This window comes from Oncorhynchus masou, chromosome 33 (genome assembly GCF_036934945.1).
Source record: "Oncorhynchus masou masou isolate Uvic2021 chromosome 33, UVic_Omas_1.1, whole genome shotgun sequence".
In the NCBI taxonomy this organism is placed as follows: domain Eukaryota; kingdom Metazoa; phylum Chordata; class Actinopteri; order Salmoniformes; family Salmonidae; genus Oncorhynchus; species Oncorhynchus masou.
Genome location: NC_088244.1, coordinates 3869869 through 3896521, shown reverse-complemented (window position 1 = coordinate 3896521; position 26653 = coordinate 3869869). Strand labels below are relative to the sequence as shown.

Here is a 26653-nt window from a genome sequence, read left to right as displayed (position 1 = left end):
TCTTAAAGATATCCATAAAACGTGTTGTTTAAAGTTTGCCACAAGCCACCTGGGAGACACACCAAACATGTGGAAGAAGGTGCTCTGGTCAGATGAAACCAAAATTGAACTTTTTGGCAACAATGCAAAACGTTATGTTTGACGTAAAAGCAACACAGCTCATCACCCTGAACACACCATCTCCACTGTCAAACATGGTGGTGGCAGCATCATGGTTTGGGCCTGCTTTTCTTCAGCAGGGACAGGGAAGATGGTTAAAATTGATGGGAAGATGGATGGAGCCAAATACAGGACCATTCTGGAAGAAAACCTGATGGAGTCTGCAAAAGACCTGAGACTGGGACAGAGATTTGTCTTCAAACAAGACAATGATCCAAAACATAAAGCAAAATCTACAATGGAATGGTTAAAAAATAAACATATCCAGGTGTTAGAATGGCCAAGTCAAAGTCCAGACCTGAATCCAATCGAGAATCTGTGGAAAGAACTGAAATTGTTGTTCACAAATGCTCTCCATCCAACCTCACTGAGCTCGAGCTGTTTTGCAAGGAGGAATGGGAAAAAATTTCATTCTCTCGATGTGCAAAACTGATAGAGACATACCCTAAGTGACTTACAGCTGTAATCGCAGCAAAAGGTGGCGCTACAAAGTATTAACTTAAGGGGGCTGAATAATTTTGCACGGCCAATTTTTCAGTTTTTGATTTGGTAAAAAAGTTTGAAATATCCAATAAATTTCGTTCCACTTCATGATTGTGTCCCACTTGTTGTTGATTCTTCACAAAAAAATACAGTTTTATATCTTTATGTTTGAAGCCTGAAATGTGGCAAAAGGTCGCAAAGTTCAAGGGGGCCGAATACTTTCGCAAGGCACTGTATATGTTCTCTAAAACATAAATATGTATATGTTCTCTAAAACGTAAATATGTATATGTTCTCTAAAACGTAAATATATATATGTTCTCTAAAACGTAAATATGTATATGTTCTCTAAAACATAAATATGTATATGTTCTCTAAAACGTAAATATGCATATGTTTTCTAAAACGTAAATATGTATATGTTCTCTAAAATGTAAATATATATATGTTTTCTAAAACGTAAATATGTATATGTTCTCTAAAATGTAAATATGTATATGTTCTCTAAAACGTAAATATGTATATGCTCTCTAAAATGTAAAAATATATATGTTCTCTAAAACATAAATATGTATATGTTCTCTAAAATGTAAATATGTATATGTTCTCTAAAAGCCAACATAAATCCCATTGTTGGGATACAATTAGTTGTTATAATTATGATACTACCGCATGTAATAAATAACATTAATATAACAGAATGTGTCAAAGAAAAACATTAGAATTTTGCAGTACGTAATTAACAGGAATGACATTTACTCTCACGGGTGACCACTAAGAGCTAGCTGAAAGTCATTCCCCCTGATAAGCCACGCCTCCTGGAAATAACCTAAGGATTACATTTTAAAAAATGACCCAGCTGATAGTACAACCCAGCTCTGAGAGTAACAAAATACCAAACTGATGGTTGAAATGAACCCATGTTTGGGTAATTACCAACAATCCAACCGTCTGTCCCTGATGTCGGATATCGGGTAGGGCTCAGACCTGAGGTGGCGGGTGAGGATAAAGATCAAAAGGACTCTGCTCTATGTCCCTTCTTCCCCTTTAAGAAACCGAAGAACAGGAGAGGGAGAAAGGGAAAGGGGAACCCCCCAAAAAAGAAGAATAGTGGCAGACAGATGGAGAAAGAGAGAACAGAGGATTATAGTGTCAGACAGATGGAGGAAGAGAGAACAGAGGAATAGAGTGGAGGAAGAGAGTCAGTCAGTCTGACTGAGACAGACAGGCACCATCTCTACCCTACAGTCTGACTGAGACAGAGGCACCATCTCTACCCTACAGTCAGACTGAGCCAGACAGGCACCATCTCTACCCTACAGTCTGACTGAGACAGACAGGCACCATCTCTACCCTACAGTCTGACTGAGACAGACAGGCACCATCTCTACCCTACAGTCTGACTGAGACAGAGGCACCATCTCTACCCTACAGTCTGACTGAGCCAGACAGGCACCATCTCTACCCTACAGTCTGACTGAGACAGACAGGCACCATCTCTACCCTACAGTCTGACTGAGACAGACAGGCACCATCTCTACCCTACAGTCTGACTGAGACAGACAGGCACCATCTCTACCCTACAGTCAGACTGAGACAGACAGGCACCATCTCTACCCTACAGTCAGACTGAGACAGGCAACATCTCTACCCTACAGTCTGACTGAGACAGACAGGCACCATCTCTACCCTACAGTCTGACTGAGACAGACAGGCACCATCTCTGCCCTACAGTCAGACTGAGACAGACAGGCACCATCTCTGCCCTACAGTCTGACTGAGACAGACAGGCACCATATCTACCCTACAGTCTGACTGAGACAGACAGGCACCATCTCTACCCTACAGTCAGACTGAGACAGACAGGCACCATCTCTGCCCTACAGTCTGACTGAGACAGACAGGCACCATATCTACCCTACAGTCTAAATGAGACAGACAGGCACCATCTCTGCCCTACAGTCTGACTGAGACAGACAGGCACCATCTCTACCCTACAGTCAGACTGAGACAGACAGGCACCATCTCTACCCTACAGTCAGACTGAGACAGACAGGCACCATCTCTACCCTACAGTCTGACTGAGACAGACAGGCACCAAATCTAGACAATAGTAAGGTTTAGACAGAGGCTGAGGATGTGGCCTGACGATAGGAGAACAGAGCAAGATATCTTTCTGCAGAGTGACATGAATGAGTCACATACTTCCTCTGAAGGAGGGCGCCCTGTCTCATCATATCCTGTTTCTCTCTGATTTACAATGTACTGACACGGGTATAGTGTACTGACAGAGGTTTAGGGCACTGACAGAGGTATAGGGTACTGACAGAGGTATAGTGTACTGACAGAGGTATAGAGCTTTAGTGTACTAACAGAGGTTTAGGGCACTGACAGAGGTATAGGGTACTGACAGAGGTATAGGGTACTGACAGAGGTTTAGGGTACTGACAGAGGTATAGTGTACTGACAGAGGTATAGTGTACTGACAGAGGTATAGAGCTTTAGTGTACTAACAGAGGTTTAGGGCACTGACAGAGGTCTAGGGTACTGACAGAGGTTTAGGGTACTGACAGAGGTATAGTGTACTGACAGAGGTATAGGGTACTGACAGAGGTATAGGGTACTGACAGGTTTAGGGCACTGACAGAGGTATAGTGTACTGACAGAGGTATAGTGTACTGACAGAGGTATAGAGCTTTAGTGTACTAACAGAGGTTTAGGGTACTGACAGAGGTATAGAGCTTTAGTGTACTAACAGAGGTTTAGGGTACTGACAGAGGTATAGAGCTTTAGTGTACTAACAGAGGTATAGTGTACTGACAGAGGTATAGAGCTTTAGTGTACTAACAGAGGTTTAGGGTACTGACAGAGGTATAGAGCTTTAGTGTACTAACAGAGGTATAGGGCACTGACAGAGGTTTAGGGTACTGACAGAGGTATAGTGTACTGACAGAGGTATAGTGTACTGACAGAGGTATAGTGTACTGACAGAGGTTTAGGGTACTGACAGAGGTATAGTGTACTGACAGAGGTTTAGGGTACTGACAGAGGTATAGGGTACTGACAGAGGTATAGTGTACTAACAGAGGTTTAGGGTACTGACAGAGGTATAGTGTACTGACAGAGGTATAGTGTACTGACAGAGGTATAGGGTACTGACAGAGGTATAGGGTACTGACAGAGGTATAGGGTACTGACAGAGGTTTAGGGTACTGACAGAGGTCTAGGGTACTGACAGAGGTTTAGGGTACTGACAGAGGTATAGGGTACTGACAGAGGTTTAGGGTACTGACAGAGGTATAGGGTACTGACAGAGGTATAGTGTACTGACAGAGGTATAGGGTACTGACAGAGGTATAATGTATCTAGCCTTCCTTCCTCCTTCTATTCACAAGTAGATCTAGCCTTCCTTCCTCCTTCTATTCTCTAGTGGATCTAGCCTTCCTTCCTTCTATTCTCTAGTGGATCTAGCCTTCCATCCTCCTTCTATTCTCTAGTGGATCTAGCCTTCCTTCCTCCTTCTATTCTCTAGTGGATCTAGCCTTCCTTCCTCCTTCTATTCTCTAGTGGATCTAGCCTCCCTTCCTCCTTCTATTCTCTAGTGGATCTAGCCTCCCTTCCTCATTCTATTCTCTAGTGGATCTAGCCTTCCTTCCTCCTTCTATTCTCTTGGACTGAGGAAACTAAACACCAGATGTATCTTGTTGCAGTAATAGTAGTCTATAGTTAAGCCTTTCATTTCCCTCACTGCCCCTTTTAGAAGTGGAAGATACTTCCGACACCACTTAGTATCAGATAAATACTTTTCCGCATCCCAAATAGCACCGTATTCCCTACATAGTGCACTACTATTAACCAGAGCCCTATGGGTAGTAGTGCACTGTATAGGAAATAGTGTTCCATTTGGGCCTTTATCTACACTAGAAACGGAACATGCAACTGCAACATGTTGCAGTCCATGCGAGGAAATCAGTCAATTGAAATACATTCATTAGGCCCTAATCTATGGATTTCACATGACTGGGAATACAGATATGCATCAGTTGGTCACAGGTACCTTTAAAAAAGGTTGGGACATGGATTAGAAAACCAGTCTGCATCTCTAACTCCATAGAGTTGATCAGGCTGTTGATTGGTGGCCTGTGGAATGTTGTCCCACTCCTCTTCAATGGCTGTGAGAAGTTGCTGGATATTGGCGGGAACTGGAACACGCTGTCGTACACGTTGATCCAGAGCATCCCAAACATGCTCAATGGGAGACATATCTAGTGAGTATGCAGGCCATGGAAAAACTGGGCCATTTTCAGCATCCAGGAATTGTGCACAGATTGCGACATGGGGCATTATCATGCTGAAACATGAGGTGATGGCGGTGGATGAAAGGCACGACAATGGGCCTCGGGATCTCGTCACGGTATCTCTGTGCATTCAAATTGCCATCGATAAAATGCAATTGTGTTCGTTGTCCATAGCTTATACCCCACTGCCACGTGGCACTCTGTTCACAACGGTGACATCAGCAAACCGTTCACCCACACCACGCTATACACCCTGTCTGCCATCTGTTGCTCACTGAAGTCGGTTCACGACGCCGAACTGCAGTCAAGTCAAGACCCTGGCGAGGATGACGAGCACGCAGATTAGCTTCCCTGAGACGGTTTCTGACAGTTCCATCATCTGTCCGGGTGGCTGGTCTCAGACGATCCTGCAGGTGAAGAAGCCGGATGTGGAGGTCCTGGGCTGGCCGTGGTTACACGTGGTCTACAGGTGTGAGGCTGGTTGGACGTACTGCCAAATTCTATAAAATGACGTCTGATGGTAGAGAAATTAACCTTAAATTCTCTGGCAACAGCTCTGGTGGACATTCCTGAATTCAGCAAGCCAATTGCACGCTCCCTCAAAACTTGAGACACCTGTGGCATTGTGTTGCGTGATAAAACTGCACACTTATTGTCCCCAGCACAAGGTGCACCTGTGTAATGTTCATGCTGTTTAATCAGCTCCTTGTTATGCCCCACCTGCCAATTGGATGGATTATCTTGGCAAAAGAGAAATGCTCACTAACAGGGATGTAATTAAATGCGTTCATACAATTTTAGAGAAATAAGCTTTTTGTGCTTATCTGAGTCTATCAATTTCCCTAAAATATCCTCCATGTTCATGTCATATGTTAACATATGTTAGCATATCATCTCATGCCAGATGTTTCTGCTGCTCTCTCTCTCTCTCTCTCTCTCTCTGTTGCTCTTTTCTCACCAACCTACAATAGAATCCTCGGTGAGAGAGCAATCTGTCAAAAATAACGGAAAAGGCTTTAGGTAACTCTTGATTTCTGTTATTATTCATGTGTAGCAAACTCCTATCAGACATTTCAGTCATAAAAAATGAACTATAACATGTAGATGGACTTTGACTGACTTATTAAAGATGTTTTCATCGCAACCCCCCCCCCCCCCCCCAGAAGCGCGTCCTCGGGAGACTGGTAAGCACGAACATGTTTCAAAGCGCTTCGCCGCCACGCGACACCGGTGCCCCGCATCCCTCACCTTCATCCGCTCCACGGGGACGCGCTTACCGGGCGCCGCTCACAACAAATTCATTCAATCGAACGTCTCGTGCATGAGTCACGAACGCGCTTTACTACACGACGAGTTTGGGAGGAAAGGTGTAGGCAGACAGTCACATATCCTCCTCATAAATGATTCACACGCGGCTAAACGAACAATATGAGGGTTAAAAGACTATTATTTCTGTTACCGGTTAAAAGACTACTATTTCCGTTACCGGTAAAAATACTATTATTTCTGTTACCTGCAACACAGATGGTATCTAGGCCCATCAATAGGATATCTGACAAAACAAACTTCCTAACGGACAATGATGATCTTTTCAATTTGCACTTCCTAGACCCCCCCCCTCCCCACACACACACACACACACACACACACACACACACTACCGGTAGGCTACATATCAAACACTAAAGGACACTAACCCATAAGACTAACCACCGATATGTAGCCTACAAGTTTGGCTAGGTTGAGAAGAGCATCACGATTTTAGCGTAGAACAAAATCACAAAACCTCACTCTCTCGTAGCCTATTATATTGCGTGAGGAGAACTGACAGATGTCACGCAACAAAATGTACGAAACGTGACAAATACAAAAAACCCGTTTGCACTATACCCCCCGTCGGATTCCTTCTTCCGCTCCTGTGGGGTTTACATATAGCAAACCAGCAACCAAGGAAACATCCAACTTGGCTGCTCAAATGATCTGCTTTCAATATTACTGTTAGCAGGCTGTGCACATGTTTACGCTCGTCATAAAGAAGACAAATACATCATATCAGTGGTACCGAGAGAGAAATCATTGCCGAGCAAAATTGAACAGACTGACATCTCCATATTGTATATTGTACTAATATGGATCCAGAGCAGAGCAGACCTACTACTAACAGAAATGAAGCAGCGAAACAAGCGACAGAAAAATAAAGCGGCAGTAGCATTATTTCCTAACCTCTCTTCCTCAGTGTCGAATGAGACGCACAGTGGGTTTTGTATCGAAAGACATATCGTTACTCTATTTCCAGGAAAGCTGTATTCCGTGTTGTCGAAAACATGATCCAAATACTAAATGTTGTTTTACAGGGCTTTTTGGGGGTGGGGGGGACGGGAGACGGAGGGGGGGGGGGACCGTTACAGGGTTTGTTTCTTCAAGACAACCCTTTTCTCTTCAGCAGTAGCCTAGGAATCACGGACCTTTTTTTCAAAATGGGAAAAACCCACCATTGACTGGCAAACTCAAAAACAATTTACTTGACATGGCTATTATTTAATAATACTTACAATTTTTTGCATTAAAATGATCAGGTGGACGGTATCCGTTTCGTTTTCGGAGGCACATCCGTTTCTTTTAATGTGTTTTATTTATATATATATATATGTATATGTGTAAAAAAAAAAATACTGTATATATTCGCTGTTGCCGTATTCCAGCGCGAGCTGGGCTCGACACCCTTACCGACGCGAACGGAGGCTGCACGGCGCATGCGTGGAGCCGTACGGTGCTCCTGACACAGACAGACAGAGATGTTCACCAAGGAACGGATCTTCCTCAGTATAGCTGGCATTTGTTATAAACCTTAACTTCTTTATGTGCTACTGTTAAGTCATAACAATTAAAGCATACAGGAAGATAATTGACTGAGGTCAACTAACTTGATTGAGTACATAATCATCTTCGTCAACGTCCCCATTATCATCCTCTTTTTTCCCTCCCGATCTTTATCAACAGGTAAACTAAAATTGAAACAAAAATAACATTGTAATGACATAATGGTACTACTAATAATAATACTCATTATTATCATCATGATATTGTTTGTTTACATGAGGTAACCCCAGGAGTAGCTCTTATAACCTAGAGACTATAACGGTAACTTTGCCTTTTTAGTTTTTAAATTACCTGCTATGATTTGATTATTTATTCCTAATGAACTTAACCTCATTGATGAATTTTTTAAACTACTTAATTCAAAGAAACTGTTGTTTCACACTCACACAACTTTAACAACAAGTTATCTCTCTTCACACAATGCAATTCATATAAGTCACTTCCTGTACAATACTTCAAATCGTGTTAGGTTACTTCCGCCACAACACAATTCATATAAGTCACTTCGTGTTCCATATTTCCAGTCGTGGTAGGCTCCTTCCACTGGGTCACTGCTGATAAAACGTTAAATTACTTAAGGAACATACCATGCTGTGCCGTGTTGTCAATGGCTGTAATTCTCTTCCCTATGTGCTCGTGTTACTGCCGTGGATCTGTCCAGCGAGCGGCGCCAGACACCAACAAAAACCTAATGAAGATATGGTTACGACCGCTGGCGAGTCAAAATATCTCTTTATGCCTATTATATTTGGTCTGGTTTGTCGGAGAACATTTGCATACCAATAAAATGTAAATAAACTACCAAAAATTATCTTGAAAGAATATCTTGATCATTTTCAGACTAGGTGGCCCAAACACTAGGCCTGAGGGCATGTGGAATTAGAAAATAGATTAATGAATTTATTGATTAGGATTTGGCGCACTGAATGACGCTAAATAGTTGTTGGGATTCGAATAGTAGTTATATCATATTCAAAACGAACGTTTCCTCTTTTTTTTTAATCAGTCACGTTTTTTATATCATGAGATCTGCTGTTTGTCCACATGGTGTCAGTAAAGCTCTCTGAGATGGGACGTGTCACCTAACCATTGTCTGCTCATTCATGCTGCAACCAAATACCACTCCCTACATGGGCATCCTTTGATGAATCCATAAAGAACTCAAAGTGACAACCTCATTCCATAAGGCTTATTTCAACGTCCTGTCTTGTAGGCTGTGGATAACCTATCATGTGTTGTTTGAAAGGATTGGAACATGTTGGGATAACATATGTTGCAATTTATCTGACCGAAACTAATTTTAAGTTCTATGGAATGGCATGGGAAAATAGTTTATTTATTTCTGACTGAATTCAGACACAGCCATGCACACACATGCACGGACACTGACGCACGCATACACACACACACACACACACACACACACACACACACACACACACACACACACACACACACACACACACACACACACACACACACACACACACACACACACAAATCGTAGGGGATGCCTGATGTTTTACGCGCTTCTAACCAATTGTGCTATTTTCAGTGTTTATTATTCGTAACTTATTTTGTACATAATGTTTCTGCCACTGTCTTCTTGATATCAGAACAACGATGACTCACCTCGAACTGGACCAAGATTTTTTCTTTAACGAGTCGGACACAAAGTATTTACTGCTGATACCGGACCAGGCCCAAATCACCGTCATTAGCATTAAGAAGAGACGGCGATACAGCAAACGCAGATCCGGCTGCCATGTGAGAATTCTTCGGTGACCCTCCTCTACCATCTGTCCTATTTGTCAATGTGAAACCATTGGATAATAAACTGGATAAGCTCCGTTTGAGATGATCCTACCAACATAACATAAAAAAACTGTAATATCTTATGTTTCACAGTCGTGGCTGAACGACGAGATAATATAAAGTTGACTGGGTTTTCCTTGCATCGGAAGGACAGAACAGCTTCTTTTCAGTAAGACAATGGGTGGTGGTTTGTGTCTATTTGTCAATAATGGGTGAAATCTAATATTAAAGAAGTCTCAAGGTTTTGCTCGTCTGAGGTAGAGTATCTCACGATAACTGTAGACCTCACTATCTACATACTACATACCAATACAATTTTCATCTCTATTTTACGCAGCTGTCTATTTACCACCACAAACCAATGCTAAGACCACACTCAACGAGCTGTGTAACTCCATAGGCAAAGAAGAACATGCTCATGCAGAGTTGATGTCTCCTAGTGGCCGGGGACTCTAATGCAGGAAAACTTAAATCCGTTTTACCTCTTTTCTACCAGCATGTCACATGTGCAACCAGAGGGAAAAAAACTCTAGATCACCTTTACTCCACACACAGAAACACATACAAAGCTTTCCCTCACCCCCCATTTGGCAAATCTGACCATAATTATATCCTCCTGATTCTTGCTTACAAGAAAAAACTAAAGCAGGAAGTACCAATGACACGCTCAATACGGAAGTGGTCAGATGATGCAGATGCTACACTACAGGACTGTTTTGCAGCACAGACTGGAATATGTTCCGGGATTCATCCGATGGCACTGAGGAGTTTAACACATCAGTCACTGGCTTCCTCAATAAGTGCATCAATGATGTTGTCCCCACAGTGACCGTACGTACATACCCCAACCAGAAGCCATAGATTACAGGCAACATTTTCACTGAGCTAATAGGTAGAACTGCCGGTTTCAAGGTGCAGGAATCTAACCCGGACGCTTATAAGAAATACTGCTATGCCCTCCGACGAACCTTCAATACAGGACTAAGATCGAATCGTACTACACCGGCTCTGACACTCGTCAAACTATTACAGTTTACAAAGGGAAGCCCAGCAGTGAGCTGAGACATACCTACCAGACAAGCTAAATTATTTCTATGTGCGCTCTCCGTGTCAGATGTGAGTAAGCTCTTTAAACAGGTCAACATTCACAAGGCCGCAGGGCCAGGAGGATTACCAGGATGTGTACTCAGAGAATTCTCTGACCAACTGGCAAGTTTCTTCACTGACATTTTCAATGTCTCCATGACTGATACAGAACCCAAACCATCTGTGCGCGAGCACCATCATGCATACATTTATTTTGTTCCCCCACACCAAACGCAATCTACAGGTTAAAATATTTTTTTAAATCGGAACCAATTATATTAATTTGGGGACAGGTCGGAAAGCATTAAACATTTATGGCAATTTGGCTAGCTAGCTAGCTTGCACTTGCTAGCTAATTTGTCGTATTTATCTAGCTTGCTGTTGCTAGTAAATTTGTCCTGGGATATAAACATTGAGTTGCTATTTTACCTGAAATGCACAAGGTCCTCTACTCCGAAAATTAATCCACACATAAAATGTTCAACCGAATCGTTTATAGTCTCTCCTCCTCTCCTATCTCTCCTCCTTCTAGGCCTTTTCTTCTATTGAATTTATATTGCGATTGGCAACTTTCATAAATTAGGTGTATTACCGCCACAACAATCTCTCTCTCAACATGATCAAGACAAAGGAGAATATCATGGATTACAGGAAAAGGAGTGCTTAGCACTTTCCTATTCTCTTTGACGGGGCTGTAGTGGAGCAGGTCAAGAGCTTCAAGTTCCTTGGTGTCCACGTCACCATCATGTGTCCAAACACACCAAGACAGTTGTGAAGAGAGCACGACAACGCCAATTCCCCATCAAGAGACTGAAAAGATTTGGCATGGGTCCTTAGTTCCCTCAAAATTTCTGCAGTTCATCCAGGATCTCTAGACCAGGCAGTGTCAGAGGAAGGCCCTAAACATGTCCAAAGACTCCAGCCAGCCTAGTCATAGACTGTTCTCTCTGCTACCTCACGACGAGTGATACCCGTAGCACCAAGTCTAGGTCCAAAAGGCTCCTGAACAGCTTCTACCCCCAAGCCATAAGAGTGCTGAACAGCAAATCAAATGGCTACCGGGTCTATTTCTATTGAACCCCCGCGCCACCCCTTGTTACTCACTGTTTATTATCTATGCATAATCACTTTACCCCTACCTACATGTACACATTACCTCAATTACCTCGACTAACATGTACCCCTTCACATTGACTAGGTACTCCCTGTATATACCTGTACCCCCTGTGCATTCGGAAAGTATCGAGATCCCTTACCTTGTTCCACATGCTGTTAAGTTACAGCCTTATTCTAAATTTGATAAAATTGCATTTCCCCTGCACACAATACCCCATGATGACAAAGTGAAAACAGGTTTTTAGACATTTTTGCAAATGTATTAAAAAAAAAAAATATAAAACCTTATTACATAATTATTCAGGCCTTTTGCTATGAGACTGTAAATGGAGCTCAGGTGCTTCCTGTTTCCATTGATCATCCTTGAGATGTTTCTACAATTTGACTGGAGTCCACCTGTGGTAAATTCCATTGATTGGACATGATTTGGAAAGGCACACACCTGTCTATATAAGGCCCCACATTTGACAGTGCATGTCAGAGCAAAAACCAAGCCATGAGGTCAAAGGAATTGTCCGTAGAGCTCCAAGCACCAGTTCTGGGGAATGGTACCAAACAATTTCTGTAGCATTGAAGGTCCCCCAAGAACCACCAATTTTGGAACCACCAAGACTCTTCCTACAGTTGGCCGGCCAAACTGAGCAATTGGGGGAGAAGGGCCTTGGTCAGGGAGGTGACCAAGAACCCGATGGTCGCTCTGACAGACCTCAAGAGTTCCTCTGTGGAGATGGGGGAACCTTCCACCAATCAGGCCTTTATGGTAGAGTCGCCGCTCCTCTGTAAAAGGCACATGCCAGCCGCTTGTCATTTGCCAAAAGGAACCTAAAGGACTCTGACAAGATTGAACTCTTTGGCGTGAAAGCTAAGCGTCATGGTGGTGTCAGCATCATGCTGTGGGGACGTTTTTCAGCGGCATGGACTGGGAGATTAGTCAGGATCGAGGGAAAGATAAATGGAGCAAAGTACAGAGAGACCTCAGGACCTCAGACTGGATGAAGGTACACCTTCGAACTTGACAGCGACCCTAAGCACACAGGCAAGACAACGCAGAGGTGGCTTCGGGACAAGTCTCTGAATGTCCTTGAACCTGATCGAACATCTCTGGAGAGACCAGAAAATATCTGTGCCATGACACTCCCCATCCAACCTGACAGAGCTTGAGAGGATCTGCAGAGAAGAATAGGAGAAATTCTCCAAATACAAGTGTGCAAAGCTTGTATCGTCATACCCAAGAAAGACTCGAGGCTGTAATCGCTGCCAATGGTGCTTCAACAAAGTACTGAGTAATGGGTCTGAATATTTATGTAAATGTGATATTTCAGTTGTATTATGTTTTTACACATTTGCTAACTGTCACCCCCAGATCTGATTCACATGTCCTTGTGATTGTCTCCACCCCCTCCAGGTCTCCACCCCCCTCCTTCCCTATTATCCCCTGTGTATTTATACCTGTGTTCTCTATCTGTTTGTTGCCAGTTCGTCTGGTTCGTTCAAGCTAACCAGTGTTTTTCCTGACAGCTCCTATCGTTTCCCAACCTCTCTTTCCTCGTCCTCCCGGTTCTTGACCTTTGCCTGTCCTGACCCACTTGCCTGACCTCTCTGCCTGCCGTCCTGTACCTTTGCTCCACCTCTGGATAACTGAATTCTGCTCGTCGCTGACCCTGAGTCCGTCTGCTGTTTGGTACCTTTGCCTTACCCTGGATTATCGACCCCTGCCTGCCTTGACCTGTCATTTGACTACCCCTGTTACAATAAACATTGTTACTTCGACAGCATCTGGGTCTCACCTTGATTCCTGATACTAACATTTCTAATAATGTGTTTTTGCTTTGTCATTATGTGGTATTGTGTGTACATACATATGTAAGAATGCTATTCATTGACTACAGCACAGCCTTCAACACCATAGTGCCCAAGCTCATCACTGTGGACCTCATGTGGTGATGGTAGGCAGCAACACCTACGCCTCACTGATCTTCAACACAGGGGTCCCTCAGGCGTGCGTGTTTAGTCCCCTTATGTATCCCCTGTTCACCCATGACTGCGTAGCCACACATGTCTCCAACTCAACCATCAAGTTGGCTGAAGACCCCATAGAGATAGGCCTGATTACTAACAACGATGAGACAGCCTGCAGGGAGGAGGTGAGATCCCTGGTGCCAGGGAAATAACCTCTCCCTCAACGTCAACAAAATGAAGGAGCTGATCGTGGACTACAGGAGACAGCAGAGAGAGAATGGCCCCATCTACATCGACCGGGGTCAAAGTGGAGATGGTCAACAGCTGAAATGGTCCATTCACACAAACAGCACCTCTTCAACCTCAGTAGGCTGAAGATATTTGGCTTGGCACCTAAAACCCTCATGAACTACTAGAGATACACCATTGAGAGCATCCTGTCGTACAGATTTAGACAGGGTGTATCAACTGCACCGCCCGCAACTTAAGGGTTCTCCAGAAGGTGGCGCAACGCATCACCGGGGAAACATTTCCTGTACCCTACAGTACCCGGTGACATAGGAAGGCCAAGAAGATCATCAGTGACCTCAGCCACCTGAGCCACGGCCTGTTCACCCCCGCTACCAGCCAGAAGACGAGGTCAGTACAGGTGGCATCAACGCAGGGACCGAGAGACTGAGAAATAGCCAAGGCTGATCAGAATGTCAAATAGCCATCACTAGCCGGCCTCCACCCATTACCTTGCCCTGAAACTTAGTCACTGTTTCCAGCCGGCGACCAATAAACGTTGATTTGATTTGATTTTAGAAATGTAAGGCTCTGTTATTAAGACTCCTGGGTCTGCTTCCTTCCAGAGCTTCCAGAGCTTCCAGAGCTTCCAGAGCTAACAGAGCTACCAGAGCTTCCAGAGCTTCCAGAGCCAACCTGTTATTCACTGCTACCTCCGAGCTATATGATGTCTCCATCACACATACACCTCATACACGCACCACACACACACGCACACACACACACACACACACACACGCACACACACACACGCACATACGCATGTACACCTCACACACACACACACGCACCACACACGCACATACGCACGTACACCTCACACACACACACAAACACCTCGTACGCACACACCACACACGCATGCACACACACACACGCAAACACACACACATGCACACACGCATGCACACATACACGTCACACACACCTCACGCACGCACACACACTTCACACACACGCACATGCACACACACACAAACACGCACACACACCTCACGCACACACACACACGCACACCCAAACATACACATGCGGAGCGATCCAATCAGAACCTTTCATCACCCCGTGTACTCCACCCCACCATACATCCGCCCGGAGATCAATGACTTCCTGTTGATTCTGGGCTCCCCCCGAGTCTGTAACCATCAGAGATAACCAAACACTCACACACACACTCAAACACACACAAACACACAATCACACATACCCTCCCCCCCCACGCACACACACAAATACGCACAAACACACCAGCCAATGTGTCACTGTGTCAGACACAGGCATCCGGTAGATACACATGTCAGAGTAACCAGGCAAACAGTCCCAGGGTTAATCAATTCACCTCAATTCACTCACGATGCAATTTCAGGACTTAGTGTGTGTGTGTTTGTGTGTCTGTGTGTGTGTCTGTGTGTGTCTGTGTGTCTGGGTGTGTCTGTGTGTGTCTGTTTGTGTGCCTGTGTGTCTGTGTGTGTGCCTGTGTGCCTGTGTGTCTGTGTGTGTGTCTGTGTGTGTGTCTGTGTGTGTCTGTGTGTGTCTGTGTGTGTGTGTGTCTGTGTGTGTGTCTGTCTCTCTGTGTGTCTGTCTCTCTGTGTGTCTGTCTCTCTGTGTGTCTGTCTCTCTGTGTGTCTCTCTCTCTCTGTGTGTCTGTCTCTCTGTGTGTCTCTCTCTCTCTGTGTCTGTCTCTCTGTGTGTCTGTGTGTAAAGGAGGAGTATTTACTAGTTGGAGCTCGAAACACCAGCAGGAACACTAGCAGAGACACCAGCAGGAACACCAGCAGGAACACCAGCAGGAACACCAGCAGAGACACCAGCAGGAACACCAGCAGGAACACCAGCAGGAACACCAGCAGGAACACCAGCAGGAACACCAGCAGAGACACCAGCAGGAACACTAGCAGGGACACCAGCAGAGACACCAGCAGGAACACTAGCAGGAACACTAGCAGGAACACTAGCAGAGACACCAGCAGGAACACCAGCAGAGACACCAGCAGGAACACCAGCAGGAACACCAGCAGGAACACCAGCAGGAACACCAGCAGGAACACCAGCAGGAACACCAGCAGAGACACCAGCAGGAACACTAGCAGGAACACCAGCAGAGACACCAGCAGGAACACCAGCAGGAACACCAGCAGAGACACCAGCAGGAACACCAGCAGGAACACTAGCAGGAACACTAGCAGAGACACCAGCAGGAACACTAGCAGGAACACTAGCAGAGACACCAGCAGAGACACCAGCAGGAACACTAGCAGAGACATCAGCAGGAAAACTAGCAGGAACACTAGCAGAGACACCAGCAGGAACACTAGCAGGAACACTAGCAGAGACACCAGCAGGAACACTAGCAGGAACACCAGCAGAGACACCAGCAGGAACACCAGCAGGAACACTAGCAGGAACACTAGCAGGAACACTAGCAGAGACATCAGCAGAGACACCCACAGGAACACCAGCAGAGACACCAGCAGGAACACTAGCAGAGACATCAGCAGGAAAACTAGCAGGAACACTAGCAGAGACACCAGCAGGAACACTAGCAGGAACACTAGCAGAGACACCAGCAGGAACACTAGCAGGAACACCAGCAGAGACACCAGCAGGAACACCAGCAGGAACACTAGCAGGAACACTAGCAGGAACACTAGCAGAGACATCAGCAGAGACACCAGCAGGAACACCAGCATGTCTCTACACCAGCAGGAACACCAGCATGTCTCTACACCTGCAGTAACACCTGCTAAACACGTGTTAGTCACAGTTAACATGTGACTAATACAATTTGATTTGATTTGATTAGTACTAAAGGGGTCGGCGGTTAGAGAAGTGCACCCGTAGCTGGAGGGGGCAAGGAGCATTACCCCTAATTGGGCTACCCCTAATGCTACTAATGTTATTACTATACTACTATTGTTATTACTATACAACTAGTGTTATTACTGTACTATACTATTGTTACTACTGTACTATACTAATGTTATTACTGGACTATACTAATGTTATTACTGTACTATACTATTGTTACTACTGTACTATACTATTGTTACTACTGTACTATACTATTGTTACTACTGTACTATACTAATGTTACTACCGTAATATACTAATGTCATTACTATACTACTAATGTTGTTACTACTATACTAATGTTACTACTGTACTATACTAATGCTACTACTGTACTATACTAATGTTATTACTGTACTATACTAATGTTATTACTGTACTATACTAATGTTATTACTGTACTATACTATTGTTACTACTGTACTATACTAATGTTACTACTGTACTATACTAATGTTATTACTGTACTATACTATTGTTACTACTGTACTATACTAATGTTACTACTGTACTATACTAATGTTATTACTGTACTATACTAATGTTATTACTGTACTATACTAATGTTACTACTGTACTATACTAATGTTATTACTGTACTATACTATTGTTACTACTGTACTATACTATTGTTACTACTGTACTATACTATTGTTACTACTGTACTATACTAATGTTACTACCGTAATATACTAATGTCATTACTATACTACTAATGTTGTTACTACTATACTAATGTTACTACTGTACTATACTAATGTTACTACTGTACTATACTAATGTTATTACTGTACTATACTATTGTTACTACTGTACTATACTATTGTTACTACTGTACTATACTAATGTTACTACCGTAATATACTAATGTCATTACTATACTACTAATGTTGTTACTACTATACTAATGTTACTACTGTACTATACTAATGTTACTACTGTACTATACTAATGTTATTACTGTACTATACTAATGTTACTACTGTACTATACTAATGCTATTACTGTACTATACTAATGTTATTACTGTACTATACTAATGTTATTACTATACTACTAATGTTACTACTGTACTATACTAATGTTATTACTGTACTATACTAATGTTATTACTGTACTATACTAATGTTACTACTGTACTATACTAATGTTATTACTGTACTATACTAATGTTACTACTGTACTATACTAATGTTATTACTGTACTATACTAATGTTATTACTGTACTATACTAATGTTATTACTGTACTATACTAATGTTATTACTATACTACTAATGTTACTACTGTACTATACTAATGTTATTACTGTACTATACTAATGTTATTACTGTACTATACTAATGTTACTACTGTACTATACTAATGTTACTACTGTACTATACTAATGTTATTACTGTACTATACTAATGTTACTACTGTACTATACTAATGTTATTACTATACTACTATGTTGTTACTACTATACTAATGTTACTACTGTACTATACTAATGTTATTACTGTACTATACTAATGTTACTACTGTACTATACTAATGTTATTACTGTACTATACTAATGTTACTACTGTACTATACTAATGTTATTACTGTACTATACTAATGTTATTACTGTACTGTACTAATGTTTTTACTGTTCTGGGACACTCACACACAAATACACACATACGCATGCACACGCACATGCACACACACACACACACACACACACGCAAGCACGCACACACACGCACACATGAGAACACCTGGTTGTGGTAGGATCCAAGGGCCTTAGAGCCGAGGAGACTGGGAGGCTGGGAGGAGGCTGGCAAGAGGCTGAGAGGAGGCAAGGAGGAGGCAGGGAGGAGGGTGGGAGAAGGCAGGAAGGAGGCTGAGAGGAGGCAGGGAGGAGGCAGGGAGGAGGGTGGGAGAAGGCAGGAAGAAGGCTGAGAGGAGGCAGGAAGGAAGCAGGGAGGGGGGGAGACAGGGAGGGGGGTGGGAGGAGGGTGGGAGGAGGCAGGGAGGAGGCAGGAAAGGAGGCAAGGAGGAGGCAGGGAGGAGGCAAGGAGGAGGCAGGGAGGAGGCAGGGAGGAGGGTGGGAGGAGGCAAGGAGGAGGGTGGGAGGAGGCAGGGAGGAGGGTGGGAGGAGGCAAGGAGGAGGGTGGGAGGAGGCAGGGAGGAGGGTGGGAGGAGGCAGGGAGGAGGCAGTGAGGCGGGTGGGAGGAGGCAAGGAGGAGGCAGGGAGGAGGCAGGGAGGAGGGTGGGAGGAGGCAAGGAGGGGGCAAGGAGGAGGCAAGGAGGAGGCAAGGAGGAGGCAGGGAGGAGGCAGGAAGGGTTCAGCGAGGAGGCAGAATGGAGGCTGGGAGGAAGCTGGGAGGAGGCAGGGAGATGGCAGGTAGGAGGCAGGGAGGAGGGTGGGAGGAGGCAGGGAGGAGGGTGGGAGGAGGCAGGGAGCGTTTAAGGAGGAGGAAGAATGGAGGCTGGGAGGAGGCTGGGAAAAGGCTGGGAGGAGGCAGGGAAAAGCAGGAAGGAAGCAGGGAGATGGCAGGGAGATGGCAGGGAGGAGGGTGGGAGGAGGCAGGGAGGCGGCTGGGAGGAGGATGGGAGGAGGCAGGGAGGCTGGGGAAGGTGTAAAGCTGGGAGGATGGAAGAGTCTCTACAGTACTGTGTAGCATTAGCATGAGCAGCAGAGGTGCTAACTCATACCAACAATGTGGCCAGCCTCAACTCCTCAGTTTCGCTCTGCTGCTGGGCCTTCTAAAGTGAGCATTCATATTTAAACACCTCCGTTCTCTCCCCTGGCAGCCAGCCTGTTTCCTCTGCCTGCTTACACACACACACACACACACACACACACACACACACACACACACACACACACACACACACACACACACACACACACACACACACACACACACACACACACACACACACACACACACACACACACACGTGCATCTTTCTGTCTCCATACACAACATGTTACGCAACACCCCTCATCTTCACTCCTCGTTTACTATCCCTCTTTCTGTTTCCACGAAAAATGTGGTGAATCATGTCTTTGTGGCTTTGCTGTTATTACTGTAAAATAGTAATGTTATTACTGTACTATACTAATGTTATTACTGTACTATACCAGTGTTACTACTGTACTATACTAATGTTACTACTATACTATACTAATGTTATTACTGTACTATACTAATGTTTTTACTGTACTATACTAATGTTACTACTGTACTATACCAGTGTTACTACTGTACTATACTAATGTTATTACTGTACTATACCAGTGTTACTACTGTACTATACTAATGTTATTACTGTACTATACTAATGTTACTACTGTACTATACTAATGTTATGACTGTACTATACCAGTGTTACTACTGTACTATACTAATGTTTTTACTGTACTATACTAATGTTACTACTGTACTATACCAGTGTTACTACTGTACTATACTAATGTTATTACTGTACTATACCAGTGTTACTACTGTACTATACTAATGTTATTACTGTACTATACCAGTGTTACTACTGTACTATACTAATGTTATGACTGTACTATACCAGTGTTACTACTGTACTATACTAATGTTACTACTGTACTATACTAATGTTATTACTGTACTGTACTAATGTTATTACTGTACTATACCAGTGTTACTACTGTACTATACTAATGTTCTTACTGTACTATACTAATGTTATTACTGTACTATACTAATGTTATTACTGTACTATACTAATGTTATTACTGTACTATACTAATGTTATTACTGTACTATACCAGTGTTACTACTGTACTATACCAGTGTTACTACTGTACTATACTAATGTTATTACTGTACTATACCAGTGTTACTACTATACTGTACTAATGTTATTACTGTACTATACCAGTGTTACTACTGTACTATACTAATGTTATTACTGTACTATACCAGTGTTACTACTATACTGTACTAATGTTATTACTGTACTATACCAGTGTTACTACTGTACTATACTAATGTTACTACTATACTATACTAATGTTATTACTGTACTATACTAATGTTATTACTGTACTATACTAATGTTACTACTGTACTATACTAATGTTATTACTGTACTATACCAGTGTTACTACTGTACTATACTAATGTTATTACTGTACTATACCAGTGTTACTACTATACTACCAGTGATACTACTGTACTATACCAGTGTTACTACTGTACTATACTAATGTTATTACGGTACTATACTAATGTTACTACTGTACTATACTAGTGTTATTACTGTACTATACTATTGTTACTACTGTACTATACTAATGTTATTACTGTACTATACCAGTGTTACTACTATACTATACTAGTGTTATTACTGTACTATACTATTGTTACTACTGTACTATACTAATGTTATTACTGTACTATACCAGTGTTACTACTGTACTATACTAATGTTATTACTGTACTATACTAATGTTACTACTGTACTATACTAATGTTATTACTGTACTATACCAGTGTTACTACTGTACTATACTAATGTTATTACTGTACTATACTAATGTTACTACTGTACTATACTAATGTTACTACTGTACTATACTAATGTTATTACTGTACTATACTAATGTTACTACTGTACTATACTAATGTTATTACTGTACTATACTATTGTTACTACTGTACTATACTAATGTTATTACTGTACTATACCAGTGTTACTACTGTACTATACTAATGTTATTACTGTACTATACTAATGTTATTACTTTACTGTACTAATGTTATTACTGTACTATACTAATGTTACTACTGTACTATACTAATGTTATTACTGTACTATACTAATGTTACTACTGTACTATACTAATGTTATTACTGTACTATACTAATGTTACTACTGTACTATACTAATGTTATTACTGTACTATACTAATGTTACTACTGTACTATACTAATGTTATTACTGTACTATACTAATGTTACTACTGTACTATACTAATGTTATTACTGTACTATACCAGTGTTACTACTGTACTATACTAATGTTATTACTGTACTATACTAATGTTACTACTGTACTATACCAGTGTTACTACTGTACTATACTAATGTTATTACTGTACTATACCAGTGTTACTACTGTACTATACCAGTGTTACTACTATACTATGCTAATGTTATTACTGTACTATACCAGTGTTAGTACTGCACTATACTAATGTTATTACTGTACTATACTAATGTTATTACTGTACTATACCAATGTTATTACTGTACTATACCAGTGTTACTACTATACTATACTAATGTTTTTACTGTACTATACCAGTGTTACTACTATACTACCAGTGATACTACCAGTGTTACTACTATCCACTCAGTCCACCTTTAGCTGAAATGACTCCAACCAACCACTTCCTGTAGTTGTTAATCAGTCCACCTTTAGCTGAAATGACTCCATCTAACCACTTCCTGTAGTTGTTGATCTCTGTGGAGGAATTTTGTTCCACTCTTCCACTCTTTAACTACTTTAACTCTGTGACATTAGTAGGTTTTCCACCGTGAATGACTCATTTTAGGTCCTGCCACAACATCGCAATCGGGTTCAGGTCTGGACTTTGAACGGGATATTCCGAAAAGTAAAATGCATTGCTTTTTTCAGCCATTCTAATGAAGACTTCCTTGTGTTTTGTCTGTCTGCATGATCCAGCTGTGCTTCAGCTTTAGCTCACAGACTGTTGGCCTGATATTCTCCTGTAGAATTCTCTGACACAGAGCAGAATTCATGGTTCCTTCTATTAAGGCAAGTTATCCAGGTCCTGAGGCATCATCCAAACCATCATCCCCAAACCATCACACTACCAACACCACGTTGGACCCCAAACCATCACACTACCAACACCACGCTGGACCCCAAACCATCACACTACCAACACCACGCTGGACCCCAAACCATCACACTACCAACACCACGCTGGACCCCAAACCATCACACTACCAACACCACGCTGGACCCCAAACCATCACACTACCAACACCACGCTGGACCCCAAACCATCACACTACCACCACCATACTGACCCCAAACCATCACCCTTATACCCACCCAGGTCACCTCTCTTTTCTTGTCTTATCGGCTGGGAAATTCATTTCCCTCACTCCACACACACACACAGACACCCTGCCCGTCTGCCTTCCTTCCTGCCCTCCTGCCTTCCCGTCTGCCCTCCTGCCTGCCTTCCCGCCCGCCTGCCTGCCTGCCCTCCTTCCCGCCTGCCTGCCCTCCTGCCTTCCTGCCCCCCTGCCTTCCTGCCTGCCTTCCCGCCCGCCTGCCTGCCTGCCCTCCTGCCTGCCTGCCCCCCTGCCTTCCTGCCTGCCTTCCTGCCCTCCTGCCTGCCTGCCTGCACTCCCGCCTGCCTTCCTGCCTGCCCTCCTGCCTTCCTGCCCACCCGCCCACCTGCCTGCCTGTGTAAACCTCTGTCCGTGGAGGTTGCTGGGTGGTACAGCCAGATGGCTGTCAGCCTGAGCTGCAGTGAGACAACAGGATGACGTGTGGTCCAATGAAGAGGGTCGTGCAGCGCCTCACTAAGGCTAATAGCTGTCTGTGTGTGTGTGTGTGTGTGTGTGTGTGTGTGTGTGTGTGTGTGTGTGTGTGTGTGTGTGTGCGTGCGTGTGTGTGTGTGTGTGTGTGTACGCGTGTGGGTGCGTGCCTTGCACCGGGGCCTAGACAGCAGCCTCCATCACTCACAGGTCACCGGGGACAGTGTGGTTGTTCGGTGACATGGCAGCACTAAATATAAGATACATCTCCCTCTGGGGATGAGGAAGCAGAGAGGATTGGGGGAGGGGAAGGAGGGAGAGTTAGGAGCCGGGTGAGGAGAGGAGGAGGAGTGGCCGAGAGGTAGAAGAGCAGGAGGAGGAGGCGGAGGAGGGTAGAGGGTGAAAAGAGGAGGAAGAACCGTGTGTGTGTGTGTGTGTGTGTGAGTGTGAATATATGCCACACGTCAAAGTCACTCTTGACGCTGATTGAAACAGGCACGTTTCTGATGGCTACACAGCAGTCTTCTCTCATGTTTCTCACACACACACACACACACACACACACACACACACACACACACACACACACACACACACACACACACACACACACACACACACACACACACACACACACACACACACACAGTGGAACCAATAAGAAAGAGGAATGACTGGAATTCTATTGATATTTAGTTAGCTATTGCGCTAGTTAGCTATTGCGCCAGTTTGATATTGTGCTAGTTAGCTATTGCGCTAGTTAGCTTTAGTGCTAGTTAGCTATAGTGCTAGTTAGCTATAGCGCTAGTTAGCTTTAGCGCTAGTTAGCGACTACCCTCAAACTGAACACAAAGCTTAAAATGTTTTATCCACGTCTTCATCTGACTCTGTGAAAGTAGATAAAATGCCTCAATACCAAAAATCATAAAACATTATTTCAACTCTTTAAAATAAAACATTTATACTTCTTCATCCGAGGAATTAATGACCATTTACCATAGACACTACTCTACAGACATCATTAGCTTGATTTCTACCATTTAGTCTTAGCTAGTAATGTTATCCACTACTAGCTAATAATAATAAAAGCTAGTGTTAAACTTTCTAACACTAATAGCTAGCTACCAAGGGATGAAAGCCGTTAGCTAGTTATCACAATGTGTTATAATACACTAGCCAGTTAGCTACGGTAGCTAGCTAGTAAGTTAGTCTTAAAAATTGAAAATCAGTAATTTTAGTAATAATAAGTAGTAATTTCCTGACAAAGGATGCCATCTAGCTAGCTTACTTACCAGCTACCTAGCTAGGGACTGTACAACAGTACAGCTAGGGACTGAATCTTTAATTCCTGGAATAAATACAGTTTAAATGTTTATTTATTTAACCTTTATTTAACTAGGCAAGACTGACTGGCTATCGCACTATTTTGACCAATTTGTTGTAACCCATTAATGGTTTATAATGCATTTAACAAAGTGCCTTAGACAGCTGTGATACAGCCTGGAATCAAACCAGGGACTGCAGTGATGCTTCTTGCACTGAAAGGCAGTGCCTCAGACCGCTGTGATACATCCTGGAATCAAACCAGGGACTGTAGTGATGAATCTTGCACTGAAATCCAGTGCCTTAGACCGCTGTGATTCAGCCTGGAATCAAACCAGGGACTGTAGTGATGCCTCTTGCACTGAAATGCTGTGCCACTTCGTGAGATGTCTAATTATTTTACATTTAAAACATAAACACATAGGAAAAAAAGGTGCTATCTAGAACCTAAATGGTTCTTCGCCTGTCCCCATAGGAAAACCATTTGAAGAACCTTTTGCCCTATGGGCTTTGGTCAAAAGTAGTGAACTATATATAGGAAATAAAGTGCCATGCATTGATTGACATTAAACCGGGTTTTAACGTCTCTGTGTTCTTGGAGACAGAGTAAAGTGTTGCTGTTTCTGGAAAACATAATAATCACACACTGTCACAGAGTTGACTTTCTTCTTCTTTTCATTTTTCTGAGCTGCTGCCAACACATCACCGGATTGGACAGGGAGGCTGCCAACACATCACCGGATTGGACAGGGAGGCGGCAAACACATCACCGGATTGGACAGGGAGGCGGCCAACACATCACCGGATTGGACAGGGAGGCGGCAAACACATCACCGGATTGGACAGGGAGGCGGCAAACACATCACCGGATTGGACAGGGAGGCGGCCAACACATCACCGGATTGGACAGGGAGGCGGCAAACACATCACCGGATTGGACAGGGAGGCGGCAAACACATCACCGGATTGGACAGGGAGGCTGCCAACACATCACCGGATTGGACAGGGAGGCGGCAAACACATCACCGGATTGGACAGGGAGGCGGCAAACACATCACCGGATTGGACAGGGAGGCGGCCAACACATCACCGGATTGGACAGGGAGGCGGCAAACACATCACCGGATTGGACAGGGAGGCGGCAAACACATCACCGGATTGGACAGGGAGGCGGCAAACACACGTTACACTTTAGATGATCCATATTGGATGACCTGGACAGCGACAGATAAAATTGACCTTTTGGGGGAAGGAAGATACATTAGCGAAGGAGCGAAGTATGTCCAAAACGAAACCCCTCTTCACTATGTAGTGCACCACTTTAGACCAGAGCCAGCGCCCTGTATAGAATATAGGGTGCCATTTGGGACGCCCTCTAAATATGGACGTTTTCTGAAAGGAGGATACATTATCGAGGAAGACCATCAATCAATATCCGTGCTTTTCCTCTGTGTGTGTGTGTGTGTGTGTGTGTGTGTGTGTGGCATTCTCATGAATTACTGCTTTGCTGCAGCAAGCAGGCTGAGGCTTCAGTATGGCTTGGCCAATCAATGGAGCCCAACCACACTGTAATTGGTAGTTATTGGATTTAATTTGGACCAATTGAGAGCTTGTTAAACTCTGGATTAACAGACAGACAGTCCGTAACGATCCAACAGACCACAGTCTAATACAGGGACCTGGTGAACACAACACAGCCAAAAGCAGAAACGGACTTGCTATAGGGTACTTTAGGCAAATGCCAAATGGGTTGGTCCATCTTCAGCCCAGTGGGCTGGGTTTGCGCAGAATTATCAGTATTTGGATTGAGGCCTTGAGTTAAAATGTGGGTGTGTTTAGGGGCCCTCAATTAAAAATATGGACCGG

General features: G+C 43.5%; 1 protein-coding gene across 3 annotated transcripts in view; it reads right to left on the bottom strand.

Annotated features, from left to right (window-relative positions):
* LOC135527691 (regulator of G-protein signaling 20-like) overlaps positions 1 to 7662 on the bottom strand; it is a 90189-nt gene extending 82527 nt beyond the window's left edge. For 2 of the 3 annotated variants that reach the window (XM_064956192.1, XM_064956194.1), the window contains exon 1: positions 7164 to 7308. The gene's annotated coding sequence lies outside the window, so the exon portion shown is untranslated. Of the gene's footprint in view, positions 1 to 7163; positions 7309 to 7492 lie in introns of those variants that run through there. The other variant, XM_064956193.1, reaches the window with a different exon arrangement.
* Between the last annotated feature and the right edge of the window lie 18991 nt (positions 7663 to 26653).